Below are 13296 nucleotides of genomic sequence, written 5' to 3' on the forward strand. Positions count from 1 at the left end.
GGCAACATGCAAGATAGGAAGCAACATTTATCACAATGTGCACAAATGAGATGGAGGGTACTAGTGCTTGCCTTGATGTGGCTGAGCCGTACAGTAGTTGTACGCAGCTTGTAGCGACAAGCTTTAGGTGGAGACCATGTGATGTCGAGGAGTGTGCCAGTGCTGCCGCCTTTCTTAGCTAACCGTGTGCCCAAATAGCACCAGTGTGGCACTGAAGCATGGAACATTACAAATATCAATAAGAAAAATTAAAGTGTAGAAGTTAACTGATATCTGTAAGCTGCTCTGATGTTACTGAAAAGATGCAGTCATATTACATAGTAATGTACTGAACTTGGAATACTAACATATGCAGTTCAGATAAGGCCGCGCGATGTATGACAGTTATATGAGTAAACAACAGGGGCGAAGTCAGGAAATTTTGTCGCCAATGTCAATGCAAAATACTAACTCAGGACTCCTCTTGGCTGACCTTGGCATTGGAGATTGGTTTGGAGGTTTGCTGTTTTCAGCTGGGCAGCAGGCTAATGAGGCTGTTCAGGATCAGCTATCTGCTCTCAGTTTCTCTAGGTCTGTTTTTCTTTTTCTCTTCTGTTAACTTCTTGTTGGCTCTATCTCGTCAGTATTTCCTTTTCTCTTTCCTACTGCGATATCTCTTCCTTTCTAACCTTTACCTTTGTTTCTCCAGCTTAGCAGTCATTTTTGGCGCTGGACTTGTAACTAGTCTGTCTCCTTGTACACTCAGTGTTCTACCATTGACTCTAGGATATATAGGTAAGCATGTGTTTATGTTTTGAATAGTTGATAGGTTCACAAGAATCGGTTGTCATTCATGACTCATTGACCCTGGTATAATTCTTTTTTTCGTAAAGTTTCAGCGGCATTCGGTTCTGGGAAAGGCCAGGCTGAGGTAATTGGGGTTTTGTATGCCATAGAAAAACTAGGAAGAAATTCTCATTTATCCTGGACATCTCCATCTGGATGCACGAAATCTATCAGCATACAAACGTGCAGATCGAGAATGGAGAGGATTGGAGATTGGAGGGATACTCACGTTAGCGGGCTGCCTCGATCTACAGAGTCACTAGTGGGCGGAGATGCGGCAATGCAAGGTCAACGCCGGCTCCGGCGAGATCCCGTCGCTGGTGAGGGAACGGATCAAGGAGGCGTTGAGAAATCGATTTGGAGCCCTCCTAACACCGGCGACCTTCACGGGGGTGGGAGGCGACGGGCGGCAGCCGGCCTCGAAACCCTACCTTCTCTCGAGTTCGGTAGGAGGTGACTGGGGGAACCGAAGACGGGAGCTGGCCAGATGGGAACCGGAGAACGGGAGATGAGGCTGCAGCTGTTCGGCTGGGCTAATGGCTGTTGCTGTTTGGGCTGCAGCCGAACGGCTGGGTTGTACAGCCACAGCTGCAGCAGGCTAAAAATCAGCAGCGAACAGGCCCATTTTTTAGATTAAAGAAAATATCCAATCTTAAATATTTATATGTGAATGTCTACCACCACAAAGAAATCTGAGCAATATAGAACCTGAGCGATATCTGCATGAAATCTGAAATTGCATACTATACTTGATTCTGCTTTCTTCAAATAGGATGACTGGCTAAAAATATAGAAGTTGGGAGCAGCCAGAATTCCTTTAAATAACGTGGCAGGATTTGTTTGGAGATGGAAACCGATTGGGGCTTGGTTTGCTTGCACAGCACGTGAGAAGGGCTGGCCAACTAGTGATGACGTGCTGTAGATATACTGCCTTCCCCTGCTGTACCCCTTTCATTTGGAAAGCGGAATAGAAAAGCTTGACCATTTTGTACATGTAGCACAGGAGTAGAAGTACAGCACGTATGATGATTTTGTTGTGCTTGACTGTAACGCCCCGCATTTTCACTACCTATGTAAAAATGCCAGATTAAGTATAATTACTAGACAAAGCTACGCTTTCCCGAATAATGACCCTAATCAGAGTGATGCAACAGAACAATAGTTAGAACTTTACATTAATCATTACATTTCCTCGTAAAAGAGCCAACTAATATTACTTAAAAGAAATAAAATAATGACTTTATTGGATTTACATATCTAGTATTTATCCTGCACTATTGATGTGGCACCTTTTCAATACATCGTTTGCTCTGCATAAGACCATCGTTTGTCGTCTCCTTTTTATCTGAAGGGGGAGGGTTAATAGCGAGAGTGAGTACAAGGTACTCAACGAGTATATAATAAATCGAATGAAATGCATGTCTAAATCATTTGTCATCTCCATTTTCCAATATAAATCATTTATTAAAATTGGCATATTTTAGCAAAAGAGTTATTAAAAAATCTAATATTCACCCATAGAGTATGATAGAACCAGGCTCCCGTAGCCTCCATCCCAAGAGACATGATGTGAATCACGATTTAATCCTGCGTAGGTTTGTATCACTTTACCCATGGTTACCCCGATCAATTTGCCATCGCATTTCCTAGATGCGACTCATGGTCAAAATACCAAGCTTTCCTCATTTTCATATATTATACATCCACATCTTAACCGCGTGCGCTAATATATGCGCATGGGTGCACTTCATCGGCACCATCGCCCAAACCTCTCCTATCCATAGGGAATGTATAACAACTTGATGGGTACCAGACTCAACTCGTTTCAAATGAACCCATGGTCGATACGATAAGATACGGCACACAAGATGAGTGAGAGGGGTTTAGTCCTTAGATTTATAGCGGTATGTAGAGAGAGCCCGACCCATCCCTAGTTCATCATCACATTCTATGAGCCCTCCGTCACACCATGTTCAACTATCATCCATTCACCATTATCCATCATAAACCATCTCATTAGGTATATTTTAGAAAATAATTTTTGATGCAAGTGTTTAAAAAGATTATCTTTCCAAAAGCAAATAACTATCTACACGACTTGCCTTCATGCACGGGTGAAAGTCCCACTCTTAAATGCTTTCCTCGCCGGTTCAGTCATTCTGCAAATTTACATGTATATATTTGTCTTAATTAAATTGCATCCAAAGATTAGTACTAAGCCAAATATACATACATGTACGTTACTATGGTTGTCATTAGCAACTATGGTTCATGTGCAGGCATTTGAGGTTACGTGATTTTATTTTATTAGATGTGCCTAATGATGTTAGCTTGTCCTAACTCTAGTCTTATTGCAGTCTAAAATTCTTACTAAACTTACTATTTTTATTTATCCTTCCTGCAACACAATCCTTCCCTCTGTTGTATCATCTACAGCAGCTGTCGCCTCCCCAAATCCCCCCTCAAGCAATGGCAAATCTCAACACCAGCCACCTCTATACTAATCTCCCTGCTATTCCGGTCCTATCCATGCCGATTTCCCCTCCGATTTGGCCCCCTGGTGTCCTCTATTTTGGGACCCTAGCTTCACTGCTCGCCTAGACAAGAGGCGACGCTGGCGCCCGGGTTTGCAGGCATGGCTGCGTGGTGGTGCTGGCCGGCGCCTATTCTGTTCAGGTGGTTGCCTATTCCCTAGCCTTCCCCTCTGCATCTTCTGTCAGCTACCCTCTAATTTCCCCTCAACCGTGGTGCTCATCTTCTAGGAACCGTGAGCCTGTGACTGTTGTGTTTTGTGATATTGAAATTGTACTGTGATGGCCATGGGATTGTGATGTGCCTAGAAACTGCTTGTTCATGCAAAGGCAAGTAAAAGCTATCCCTTCATTTTGAAGGAATTGAAATCTACTTAATGAATGAAGTAAGCTATTTGTTTTGAAATGTGACATTCCACAACTTTTCAAAGTTTAGATATAAGTCTATCTTAAATTCATGGAGGTGTGAGATGGAAATTAATTCTATAGATCCTCATGCTATGTTTCTAATATGCAACTTACGCTCTTCGACTCACTTCCCTGTAGCACAAATGCAGCACATAAATATCTCTCCCATATGACCAACAATAATATACAAATATATTCCACATACAATTATATTAGCTTTATTAATTTGTATCTAAATTATGATTATTAGAATGGAATTCAATTCCAAGGATCCAAACGGGATGGTAAATCACCTTTGCATCGGTGACAATTTCGGTCATGGACTCATGGTCACGAGTACAAGCACGCGGCTGCGGCCGTTGCCTCGATCCTCCTGGTCAGTGCATCCCTCCAGCTTCCCCGCCATCCTTCTCCTCCTTTCCTCTCCCTCTCCAGGTGCTCCCTCGGATGTGTGGAGCTTGAGCTCATGGCTTCCTCCAGGCTCCTCCCTTTTTGTTCTTTTGTTTCCCCTTCTCTCTCCTGATGGTTGTCTAATGCTAATTGGCTGAGGAGGGATGAGAAGCTTTTGTGGAAACCCATTCAGTGTATCATGCGCTGCTTGCCTATGCTGCTGTTGATCTCTCATTGGTTGATTATTTGCACTGTTCTAGCTATTGAGCTGTGATTGGCCTGGGGAAACCTGAGAGACTCCAATTGGTTGCTTGACACAGAGCTTGTGCTCTTGCTACTACATGCTGGCGAGCAGGTGCTCTGCACCTTCAAGAAGCTCTTGACTACTCTTCAGGTGTAGGCTACTAGTATAGAGAACTAGTGTGTTGGTATTTCCATTTGTATTGTACTGTGGTGACTGTGAAAAGAACAGGGGTGTGAGGCATTGTAAGGTTACATTGATTCCGATAATACAGATTATTAACTTTAATGAAATAGGTATACCTTTACATCAAAAGAAATTCTAGACACACTGAATGAAGTACAAGGATTGGATGAAGACACTTTGTTGGACCTATTTGATATCCTGACCGGTGATGCACGCAAGTACGAGTCTCTGTTGGCGCTTCTAGAGAAGATGAGGAAGAGGTGGCTTCTAAAACAGCTCAACAAGTGAAGAAACTAGTTCATCTATATCAAGTGATGGATAATATCTATTGAACTTGTAATAATATGTGGCATTGTATATACTATTTTTGTAGCTCGTCTGAAAATATTATCTTGTATTTTATCTGTATTTTCCTAGCTGGAGGTATGTAACTCGTGTATGATGTGTCCTTGCATAAAGATTGTTCATGGATGTCATCGACGCATAATGAGCTCCAAGCTAGGAATTTCGAAGCTATCAGATTTAACCTATATTTTCCAAAGAAGTAGTTTCCTCTCTAATCAACCAAACAATATTTGGAATCTAATTCTAGGAATTAGTTTCTTTGTACATCCAAACAAAAAAATTGAAATGAATCTAATTCTATGTAATTTAATTCCTATTGAATCTAATTGCTAGAATGAGATTCCTAGAATGAGATTCAATTCCATCGAAACAAACGGGCCCTTACAGAATTTGCAGTTGTGTCTTTTCATGTAAAGGTATACCTATTTCTTGTTGGATTAGCTAATAAGCATTAGTTAGTCATTTAACTATGGTTAGATATTTGTTAAAATTTCAGGGTGTTACATTGACCGTGCACTCCTGATCGTCCGTGGCCATTTCATTGCCACCAACTTTGAGCCCTAAAGCATCATTCAGAACAAATGAATTCACCTGGTAATTAATAAGAGTTGTTGTGCATCCATTCCATGGTAGAAGTGGTCTCCTCATAATTAATCTGCAAGGAATTCTGCATCCTTACCAATAGGGTTGGACGCCGAGCTAGCTTGGCTCAGCTCACCTCGGTCTGGTTTATTAGCTTAACGATCAGATTCATCCCCCTGGTGCGCCGCGTGCTCCTCTGTCGCCCTTAACGTGGCAACAGGCTGCACGGGCACCATCTTCATCCGCTCCGCAGCTGCCGCGTGGCCCAACATTGGCGTCCCCATCTTCACCACCTGCAGCAACAGACTCTGGATCCTCTACGTCCCGTCCTGGATCCGGTGTGGAGGCAGCAGCTGTACCTGATCACATTTCAGCGCCATCACCTCCAAGGCGCACTAGATTGCAAAGTGGTATTGTAAAACCTAAAAAATTCTTTGATAGGATCATAAGGTATGGAAATTTCTGTGGCACAGGTGAACCTGAGTCTATACAGGAGGTGCTTGATGATCCCAATTGGAGATGAGCAATGGAGGATCAATACAATGAGCTCCTGAAAAATCAGACTTGGCATCTGGTCAGGGAAAAACAAGGTATAAATGTGATTGATTGTAAATGGGCATACAAAGTGAAAAGGAAATTTGATGGCACAATAGACAGATACAAAGCTCGGTTAGTAGCCAAAGGGTTCAAGCAATGGTACTGTTAGGCTTGTTCTGCTAATTGTAGTTTCCAGAGGATGGTGCTTAAGGCAACTAGATGTGCGGAACGCGTTTCTCAAGCAGGAAGTATTGATGACAGAAAATTTACAGGTGGGTTTGCAGTATTTTTAGGACCTAACCTTATTTATTGGGGTCCCAGGAAAAAAGCTATTGTCTCTCATTGTTCAAGTATAGAAGCGGAATACAAGTCTATGTCTAATGCAACTACAGAAGCAACATGGATGGAGTCATTACTCAAAGAGCTTGGTGTTAAACTTCATAGACCACCGTGTCTCTGATATGATAACTTGGGAGCAACATACTTGTCAGCAAACCCAGTCTTTCATGCTAGAGCCAAACATATTGAAATTAATTTCCATTTTGTCAGAAAACGTGTAGCTAACAAGCAACTGCAGGTTCAGCTTATTTCTACCAAGGAACAGATTGTTGATGGCTTCACAAAGGCTTTATCAGTTGGGAAGCTCGAAGATTTCAGAAGCAATCTAAATCTCAAGGCCAAGAAGAGTTTAGATTGAGGGAGGATGTTAGAATTAGTTTAGATCTTCTTGTTACCGAGTCATACTCATGTAGATCACAATGTGCAGGTTGCTGCGCATTGTATAGAGATAGAGATAGAAAGATTGCTTGCTCGGAGATCAAGTTGTAATCAAAACAAACTCTTATGTAAATCTCTTAGGCATTTTACTTCTACATAACATGAAGCTGTAGATGTGCTGAGATTAGCGATCCATCCACCGAATTCTCACAGTTGGAGGCCGTGTTCGTCGCGTCGAACGTGATGGCACCGGCCGTCGCGGCCAGCACCATGAGGGAAGCGACCCCGGCGACGTGAAGCTTCATCTTGTGTGCTGGTACTGTGCACTTCTTGCTCTGGGATTCGCTGCTTGTGGTTGGGGTACGTTACATATAAGGATCGGAAGAAGAACAGCAGAACAGGGAGAAAAGAGAAGAGATGAGAATTTTCCGAAGCTGAGACTTTTCCCAGATGATTGAGAAGCTAATGTAGTGTTAGGTTTGGTCAAATGGACTGACTTGGACTACGTCTAGTTTGGTTTTGTTTATGGAAATTTGGTGGAAGAGAAAGGCATCAGATGTTCGTTTTTTCTCTCTAGACGGCAATACGGCTTTATATAACTTCTTTGCTGTTACGACTGTTGATTGAGCTCGAGGTGTACGCCTGCAGAAATGTGTCAATGAAGAACACTGACGTGTGCAGGTACGTTTGTGCAAGTAATTTATTCAATTATTTGCTGTGTACATCTATCGATCTGGTATAGCCTAGCCACAAGGCATAAGGCATAAGTGACAGTCCTGGAGAACTGATTTCCCATCCAGCTCCTTAAATTTCGGTTAACATTGAGTGACTTTAATCTTGTGTCAAAAATGTGCCATCGAAGGCCACCGTTGTATTTATAACCGGGACTAAAATTCCCGTTTAATCCCGTTTGTAACGGCTAGAAATATCACACCGACAGCCGCACCCTTTTGTCCCGGTTGGAAACTCCAACCGGGACAAAAGATCCCCCTTTTGTCTGGGTTGGTAATTCCAACCGGGATAAAAGGTTTACCAACCGGGACAAAAGGGGGGGTCTTTTGTTCCGGTTGGAATTTCTAACCGAGACAAAAGGGGTGGTATTTTGTCCCGGTTGGAATTTTCAACCAGGACAAAATTAATCTCCTCCCCTGTAAACTCATCAGACCGAGACCTCTTCTTCCTCCCTCAGCCCAAGCCACTCCACTCCACCAGAGACATTTAGCCTCCTCTCCAGGCGAGAGGAGGTGCTGCTCGAATTTTTTTCCTCATTTCCGTGGGGATTTCGCTCATCCAAAGTGTTGTGAAGGTTTAGCTACTTCATTCTCCCTTCATTTATTGTTATTATGCTTTGTTTTATGCTTTAGAGAGCAAGAAAAATGAGTTTTTTAGAATGAGGAAGAATGGAGAGGATTTTTATTTATACATGTTTTTGAGCTAGAATTTGATGGATAGCTTGCTTGTTATATATAATTCGTATTAGTTAAAAGAACTTCATCAAGTATGAGAAAAAATAGAGTAAATGTGTTTTAAATATTTAGTCATTGCAATAAAATTATGGTAAATAAATTATAGGTGTAAGAAAATAGAATTTAGTCATTCCTACAATTTTTCATGTCACTGTAATTTATTGCAATGACCAAATTAGTGTGTTTATAATTATATTTCTTTGACCAATAATTTATTTATCTCATGTTTAATGCAAGAACTAAATATTATAAATACACTTACTCTATTTTTCCCCTACCTAATATTGATCAAGTTCTTAATGTAATATGAAGTTCTATGTTCGTTTTCCATATAATACGATGCTATTCTCTACACATAACTCAATCTTCTCCGAAATCTATGGAGAGTCACCTCTAATCCTTTGGTATCAGAAAATAATGGTAGAACAGAAGAGCTTCCAAACGTCTTTTGGTATGAGAGTCCACAAACTCGGGTTGAATATCATAAAAGAATTTTGAAATAGTATTCCAAACGTCTTTTGGAGCATAATTCTCATAATAAAAGTATGCTGGCCCAATATCCTTTTCAGGCAAAGATATGTTCACTAACCTTGACCTAGCGGCTTTTGGTTGGCTTTGGCTTGCCACTATGGGCCATGCTTAGTAAACAGATCTTTTATTTGGATGGGCTATTGTGTGTGTGCCACCATACTTCTATTATGAGAATGTGGCACTTACTCCAAAATACATTTGGATAATTATTTTAAGATTTCTTTATGATAGTCTGCAATGTTGTACCTTTATTTTAGGATAATTGACTACGTGAAGTCCACTATGGAGCGTCTGTAATCCTTAGTGTATATGTATCTTTATTGACTCGTTATGAGTGTAATCTTTATATGTATCTTTAGTGATTGTTATGAATGTTAAATTGTGTAATTTTCATGTGAATTGTTTTTATCTTTATGAAGGTTGATGGGTGTAAATTATGAATATTGATCAAGTTTTTTTATCTAATACGAAGACCTATGTCCATTTCTCATGTAATAATTTATTTATTTAATATTTTTTGCAAAGATTAAATATTATAATCACATTAACTCTATTTTCCCCTACCTAATATTGATCAAGTTCTTTATCTAATACGAAAACTTATATCCATTTCTCACGTAATACGATGCAGATGGATCGGCAATGGATGTATAACGCTAACAGACAGACCAAGAAGTTTGTTGATGGCTTGCATTATTCTCTCGAAGTGGCAAAAGCCAACAAGCCAGAGAACAGATTCATATGTTGTCCATGCTTCCAATGCAGTGATAAGAAGGACTACTCTTCCTGGGGAACTATTCATAGCCACTTGTTTAGATTCAGTTTCATGCCTAACTATTTGGTTTGGACCAAGCATGGCGAAAGAGGGGTTGTAATAGAAAATGACAAAGAAGAGGAGGATGATAACAACATTTCGGACTGGGCTGCAGGCCAAGTTTTTGCAGATACTACAATGGGCGAGATTGATGAATGTGAGTTTGCAGAAGATGGCCATACTGATGATCTTGGTCAGGTGCTATAGGATGCACACGGAGATTGCGAACCTGATAAGGAATCAAAAAAGTTGCAGCTCACGATTAATGATTAACAAAAATTGTTGTACCCAGATTGCAAGCAGGGTCTTAAAAAACTGAGCACCACACTGAAAAGGTTGCAATGGAAGGTAAAAATGGTGTGTCCAATAAGGCATTTCAGGGGATATTGAAAATTGTAAAGAATATTGCTCCCGAGAATAATGAATTGCCGTCCATAATATATGAAGATAGATAGATTGTTTACCCTCTGGGATTGGAGGTTCGGAAAATACACGCATGCCCTAATGACTATATCCTCTATCATGGTGATGAATACGAGAAATTGGATGCTTGTGCTTTGTGCGGAGCGCTGCGGTATAAGATCAGGTGATATGATCTTGGTGATGTCGAGGGGCAGCCTCCCAAGAAGAGAGTTCCCACAAAGATGATGTGGTATTTCCCTATAATACCACGTTTGAAGCATTTGTTCAGAAATAAGGCGAATGCTAAGTTGATGCGATGGCACAAAGAAGAACGTAAGCAAGATGAGATGATGAGACACCTCGCGAATGAGACCCAGTGGAGATCAATAGATAGAGCATTCACGAATTTTGAAAGTGATGCAAGAAACATAAGGTTTGGTTTAACTACTGATAGATTCAATCCATTCAGTGAGTTAAGTAGTGGTCATAGTACTTGGTCTGTGACCCTATGTATGTTCAACCTTCCTCCTTGGTTGTGCATGAAACGAAAGTTAATTATGATGCCGGTGCTTGTCCAAGGCCCAAAACAACCCGGCAACGACATTGGCGTGTACCTAAGACCGTTGGTTGATGAACTTTTACTGCTCTGGAAGGAAGAAGGTGTACGTGTGTGAGATGAGGATAAACAAGAGAGTTTGACCTACAAGTATTGTTGTTCGTAACCATCAATGATTGACCTACGTTGAGTAACCTTTCAGGGCAAAAAAAACAAGGGATATCGGGCCTGCATCCACTGTTTAGACGACACAGACAGCATGTATTTGAAACACTGTAGGAAGGTCATGTATATGGGCCATTGTCGATTTCTTCCTGCTAACCACCCATTAAGAAAGAAAGGGATGCATTTCAAAGGGGCGCCAGACCATTGTAAAAGCCCTGCACACCGTAATGGAAAGCGTATCTTTGAGATGATAAAGGATGCAAGGGTAGTCTTTGGAAAGGGTCTTGGTAGCGAACCTATTCCGAACGACGATAACGGACATGCACCCATGTGAAAGAAAAAGTCTATATTTTGGGAGCTACCTTATTGGGAAATCCTAAAGGTCTGCAACGCAATAGACGTGATGCACCTAACAAAAAATCTTTGCTATGGGAACTCAAAAGATACATTGGAAGCATGACAGGACCTGAAATGTATGAAGCAACGAGATGACCTGCATCCGGAGAAAAGAGATACCAGATAGCACTACTTACTTCATGCTAGTTACACTCTCAGTAAGGAAGAGAAGGATAGCATGTTTGAATGCATGAATACTATCAAGGTTCCGTATGGGTACTCCTTGAATATAAAGGGAATAATAAATATGAAAGAAAAGAAGTTCACAAATCTCAAGGCCCATGACTGCCACATGTTGATGACCCAGTTGCTTCCGGTTGCACTGAGGGGTATTCTACCAGAGAATGTATGATAGGCGCTTATAAGGCTATGCGCGTTTGTCAATGAGATTTCGCAGAAGGCAATCGATTCAACCAAGCTAGTAAAGCTACATAATGATATGGTACAATATCTTGTCAGTTTTGAGTTGGTATTTCCCCCATCCTTCTTTAATATTATGACGCACCTCCTGATTCACCTAGTCAAAGAGATTACTATTCTCGGTCCAGTATTCCTGCACAATATGTGGCCTTTCGAGAGGATTATGTCAGTCCTAAAAAAATATGTTCATAATCGTGCCCGTCCAGAAGGAAGCATCGCCAAGGGATATGGAACATAGGAGGTCATTGAGTTTTGTGTTGATTTTATTGACTCAATTAATTTGACTGGGGTTCCAACATCACGCCACGACGGGAGGCTGTGCGGAACGGGAACAGAGGTGGTAATGTTCTATGATTTCATGATTATACATTAATTGTACTACATGATACAATTTTTAATTTAATGTATCTATGATTTCATGTGTGTTTAAATTAGTTGAGATGAAGATTTATTCAATCAATATAAACAACGTTAACTTAACCATATACATCAATTGCATTTTTTGCGCATTGAAATTATTTAATTGAATAGTTTGTTGATCATAGTGATGCATTAAAATAATTATTTTAGAAACTTAAATAACTAGTATAGAATTAATGACTGATTTAAACTTATTTTAAGTATACTTGCTAATTTAATATATTTTTGCATGTTCAAAATATGTGAAGTTTTTTTCGTTAACAAATCCAATGGAAAACATATATAAATTGTATTTGCAAAACAGGCGGGAAATGAAAAATCCCACAAAAAGACCTTTAGTCCCCCGTCCGAGTTGCAATTTGTAGAAATGCTTAGAAAATTAGTATAATTTAGTAGAAAGTTAGTAGAGGTGTTGTATATATAATTTAAAGACATTTTTTGTGACAATATACAAGTAGAGGTGTTGTATATAATTGTGTGATTTTTTAATATTAAATTTTATGTAAATTTCATGTAATAAATTTCTTAGAGGTATTGTATATATAATTTAATGTATGGTTTCATGTGTATATATCAATCAGTTTCTTTTATTTCATGGTTGTTCTATAATTTTATGTTTATGCATTAATTGTACTACTTGATACAATTTTTAATTTAATGTATCTATGATTCATGTGTGTTGAAATTAGTTGAGATGGCAGACGAAGAGGATGCAAGGTATTTAATGGAGCAGATTATTGCTGGTGGTAGTGGCTGCAACGTTCCAATAACGTACACTGAGGATGAGGGTAGCTAGGCGAACATGTTCGGTGATGGCAATGATAAGCCCCAGCACCGCGTTGATGATAACGCAGAACAAAACCTTGCCGTGACGGAAGGTTCCGGCGAGGTATATATCATTTTCATTATTTTACCCCATCTATAATTTCATATTCATTATTACTATGTACTAATTAACGAATCTTGAACTGTTAGTCCTCTTGATCGACAACCCTCTTGATCAACAAAGCGAAATAAGCCCTGAGATCGTACAAAGATGCTTGTACCCTTTAAAAACCGTTTGTCTCTTGTTTGTCTCAATAGAATCCCCAGTTTAGGGAGCTTTCTTGGAAAGTTGGATTTTCACCCCCGAAGCACTCTTTTTTTTGAATCGGGTGCAAAGGAAGGATAAGATAGGAAGGGTACAGTACTAGACTAACAACTACTTAATTTAATAGAAGTAGTTAAGTAGTCAACTAGACTTCATTTTTTATCATAGTACCTTACTAAATACAAAATTAAGGTGGCGAGCGACAGGAATCGAACCCGTTTCTTCTCCTTAGCAAGGAAATGTTTTACCACTGAACTACGCTCGCTACATCGAA

At 40.1% G+C, this 13296-nt stretch overlaps 1 non-coding gene across 1 annotated transcript; it reads right to left on the reverse strand.

Annotated features, from left to right (window-relative positions):
- Positions 1-13216: 13216 nt before the first annotated feature.
- TRNAS-GCU (transfer RNA serine (anticodon GCU)) lies at positions 13217-13287 on the reverse strand. The gene has a single exon. It is a non-coding gene; the product is annotated as a tRNA-Ser (tRNA).
- Between the last annotated feature and the right edge of the window lie 9 nt (positions 13288-13296).

This window comes from Setaria viridis, chromosome 9 (assembly GCF_005286985.2).
Source record: "Setaria viridis chromosome 9, Setaria_viridis_v4.0, whole genome shotgun sequence".
NCBI classification, from domain to species: domain Eukaryota; kingdom Viridiplantae; phylum Streptophyta; class Magnoliopsida; order Poales; family Poaceae; genus Setaria; species Setaria viridis.